Below are 4,181 nucleotides of genomic sequence, written 5' to 3'. Positions count from 1 at the left end.
TTATGAATGCTTATGTACGCGATATCAACCAAAAAAGAAGAAATCGCGCCTCTCCTCCGTGAACCCTAAACCCATCGCGCTGCTCGCCGTCATCCTCCACGCCGCCCAGAAGCATCCGCAGCCTCTCCCTAAACCCTAAACACTTCGCGATCTCTGCTTTATTTGGTTGCGAGACGTCGGCGCCCGAGCTCTGCGACGCTTCGTCGCCGCGGGAAGACGCCGGCGCCCGAGCTCTGCGAGGCTACGAGTCGCCGCCGTCGCCTTCGTCTGGTCCACTCCGCCGTCGCCGTTCTTTCGCCGCGGGAAGACGCCGCCGCCCGAGCTCTGCGAGGCTACCGTCTGGTCCACTCCTCCGTCGCCTTCGTCTGGTCCACCCTTGCCGTCGCCATCCATTTGCCGCGGGAAGAATCGTTGCCCTAATCCTTCTTGGCTTTTAGATAAAGTACACCTCTACTTACTATATGCCATAGTTAATGAATGATTTATGCATCTTTCATGTAGTGTATTCGTAACTCATTTCACTAGTGAACATACTATTTTGGAACAATGAGTCGGCTTTTGGACTGTTTTAAGAATTAGGGAATCAATATTCATTAGTCGGCCATTAGGCGGCATGGCATGCCTTTAAATATATTGCTCTTTCTTGAGTAGTTGAGTGTTCTCATATAAGAGGGCTACTCTGAATATCTAGCTTTTTGTTAGATTGAAGTTTGGCTACAGACATTCGCGGTAGGCACTCGCACACGCCAATTCATCACCACTCTTGTGAAGAAACCTTTGTGGTCCTAAAAGGGAAGGGTACTGTTTTACTGGGGTCAAGTTCACTCAAGTACCCAGGGATTCCTGCCAAGTTCCCAATTTAATTATTCAAATAGCACATTTTCTGTCCCTGTGAATGATCCTCTCAATTTGTTTACCACATTACATCATAGTTTCATATATCCTATCGTTGTTGCTGTGGTCTTACCACATTACATCATAGTTTTATTCAGAAATGATTTCTAGTATTGATATGCTTGGTTTTATATTACAACCTAGAAGAGTTTATTCTGGCCGGTTGTGATTTCAAGTTTTCATCTTTGGTTTCAAGATTTTAATCAAATAAATCTGTTTTGATGACATCTACCTTGATAAGTCCAGTAAGGCAGATGCAACAAAAGAAAATTGTCTGCTTTGTCTTGAGGTTTCTTTTAGTAATCATGGCACGGTCTAGGGTTATATCATGAGAAAGATTTTTTTCCTCCTGGAAAACTGTCTCTTTCAGGCTTTGTTTAGTTTGCTTTCAGCATTGAAATTGGTTCTATTTGTGCATGAAAATGCAAATTTCTTGGGCACTAAACTCTATCAAAATTCTACTCTTTTAATGCTTCCAAATTTTTTATCATCATGAACACGGAGTTGTCATTGCAAAATGTACAGAACTCCAATGATAAACCAACGTGTTTTTTTTAGTAATATTTAAGTTTTCTAGTGTAAAGAACCTCAAATTTTGACATCCGTTTAAATATGCACTGCACGCCTTGCAGCTCCAATCGACCAACCTGCAACATTGCACCATCATATGAGTTATGAACTTATTATGGATCGTGTCCTACCACAAGGAAATACATGGATTTCAAAAGCCTATTGATATGGTGAAAAAACAACAAAAGCAGGCAATGGTGATGCATGCAGATCGGATCTTGTGAACCTAAGTCACAATTCAAATATCAAACTGTTCGGCTGAAATTAAACTTTAAAAAATGATCATTATCAGCTTACAAAATGCCCATCCACACGGAAAGCACATGCCAAAAAGTGAATCGTCAAGGAAGATTGTAAATTGTTGATAGATGGCTGAAGCTGTCGATGCAACATACATGATAGCTAAGGGATGCCGGGGTCAAAACCTTTTGCTTCAGGGGGAATTTAAGAGCATGCATGACCATAACTTTCAAGGAACTAAATGCAATGATTAATTCCTAATAAGATCTTGCAGATAAGTCAGTCAAACCATTTAATCAATAGAACAAAGTCCAAGTGGCATATATAGTTCGATGTCCCAGGAGAACAGAATTGCTCACATTACCTTAACGAGCATGCTTTCTCATGTCAGATAAATACTATCCAATACTGCAAACCCAGCAGCAACACCACCTTCATTTGATGATGAAATTTTTGTCCGCATCAAATAGCCGCATTGATCATTCATAATGACCTTGTCTTTGTTCCTGCAAATTGCAAATTATTCCACTGTTGGATGCTAAATTGAGTGGACTTGCTAAACAAGCAGGATACAAAAATAGCGTGTGATACAAGAGAAAACAGGTACAAGCAACAGCTAACCATGGCTGAACAAGCTCGAGAACTCTGAGAGGTCTCGAGTCAAGTAGATATAAAGAGCACACTCGATGAGTATTTACAGAACTCATCTAAAAGACCATTGTATTTCTTCAAGAGATCTTCCCTTGGTCTCAAGAACCCATATTATGACAAACAATAGGGTGAGAGCACTCACAACTGCGTAAATCAAAAAGATACCTGGCAAAGATGGAGATAGAAAAAATCCTATGTTATTGCAACAAAAATAGGTGACAATTTTTAGAGAGAAGCACATGGTAACAGAATTTCAACCTCCAAAGGTCCAACTCAAAAGCAAATTTGCAGTCATTGTTACTGTAAACGATTTCAACCAGTTGGCAAGTGTTGCAACACTGCCCGCGAAACTCTTTATGTTAACAGAAAGTATCTGCAATAAGCATAAAATAACACAGGAGGGTGGATGAAAACATATTAACTAAGTAGTATCGTCATTCTAACAAATTGATAGGACATAGCAACTTGAATGTTAAACGTTAACTTCTGAAATTGATGTGACAAGAGAATGACTTTGAAGCTATGATTTGCATGGAATCAGGTATCAGGGAGTTCAATATGATGTAAGTTATTGTCACATTCCAAACCATCAGTATCATGAATGAAGATTAAGCTTTCTCTGTGCCACATTACTAGAATTACACTGATAGACATATACAAAATATCGCATATGAAAAATCTCATAAGAAGATATAATTTCAAACAACGCTTATTGAGACTCAATTCGCTAAGTGAAGACATCCTTTTTGTATGTCATAAAAGCCAATGAAGATCTTACATGAAGACATCCTTAATTACTCTTCATCAAATTTCATTTGTGGTTGAATACCCTTGTGCGAAATAGGATTTAGCTATGAAAGTGGATGGCAGGTCAAGAAAGCATGAGACCTAATTTTTTTTATTGAGTTTCTCCAAATTTAAAATTATCTGTAAAAGTCAGCCATAATCTAAGAGCTAGTTTGCACATTAGCAGCATAACATGTGCCGGAACTGCTCAGAGAAGTTATTAGTACGGTTTTTCTATCCTATAAGATTGAGCATGAGTATGAAGGTAAAGTAAGAAAACCAGAAGAAGATTTTCTACTTGTCACGGCATCATGCTTCTATATGGCTTTTGAGATGATTAATAACTTTGGCAGACTTGACAAAAGAAACTGCTATGAAGAGCGCTATGCTGGACCTGCATAGCGCGAGATATTCCCTAATCAGTACATTAATTCAAGAAAAGCAAGAGAAGTAGCAGCAACCTCCGTAACTTGGCTTATCTCTTCAGTCAAACCAGTGTCATTATCGACAGATATGGCCAATTCCTCAGCAGTTTTCGAGTTCCCCCTTTCAGATTCGGCTAATTCATCTGATTTAGCGGCCGATTCATCTTTCGGCGGAAAAGCCACTTCCGTTGCCGCAGGAGCCAACTCCGGCTCATCTTCCTCGATCAATTCCTCGGCTTCAAGATTCTCTGAATTCTTCTTCGCAACATCATCAACAGCTTCCGATCCAGACCACTCTTAGAGGATAAAGAGTAATAGCTCTCTACGTTGGGGCAGAGGAAAATGCCGAAGAATGAGCGGTTCTAACCTTGCGTTGGGTTTAGGGTTTACGGAGAGGAGAGGCGCGATGGGTTTAGAGAGAGAGGAGAGAATCGGAGCCACGTTGTTACGCACGCGAAGCGAATGTGCGCGCCACGTCAGCAGGCGCGCACAGATCGCGCAGGAAGAGTCGCGCAACATTCCCAGCATTTATAATTTGTTAAATATTTATACTATTTTTACTCCTTTCATTTTTTGAATTTTTTTTTCAAAAATAAAATAATTTAGAAATTTATC

The 4,181-nt window shown here is 40.2% G+C and overlaps 1 long non-coding RNA gene across 1 annotated transcript; it reads right to left on the bottom strand.

Moving 5' to 3' along the window:
* Nucleotides 1-2,357: 2,357 nt before the first annotated feature.
* On the bottom strand, nt 2,358-3,525 carry LOC141817218 (uncharacterized). Its single transcript, XR_012600798.1, has 3 exons — nt 3,440-3,525; nt 2,614-2,728; nt 2,358-2,520 (listed from the first exon to the last, which is right to left on the bottom strand). It is a non-coding gene; the product is annotated as an uncharacterized LOC141817218 (long non-coding RNA).
* Between the last annotated feature and the right edge of the window lie 656 nt (nt 3,526-4,181).

The sequence above is a fragment of the Curcuma longa genome, unplaced genomic scaffold (genome assembly GCF_044706935.1).
Source record: "Curcuma longa cultivar G26 ecotype Majalengka, Jawa Barat unplaced genomic scaffold, ITB_CL_G26_1.1 contig_19693, whole genome shotgun sequence".
NCBI classification, from domain to species: domain Eukaryota; kingdom Viridiplantae; phylum Streptophyta; class Magnoliopsida; order Zingiberales; family Zingiberaceae; genus Curcuma; species Curcuma longa.
Note: the sequence above shows the minus strand (reverse complement) of the source record. Positions and strands in the feature narration are given on the sequence as shown.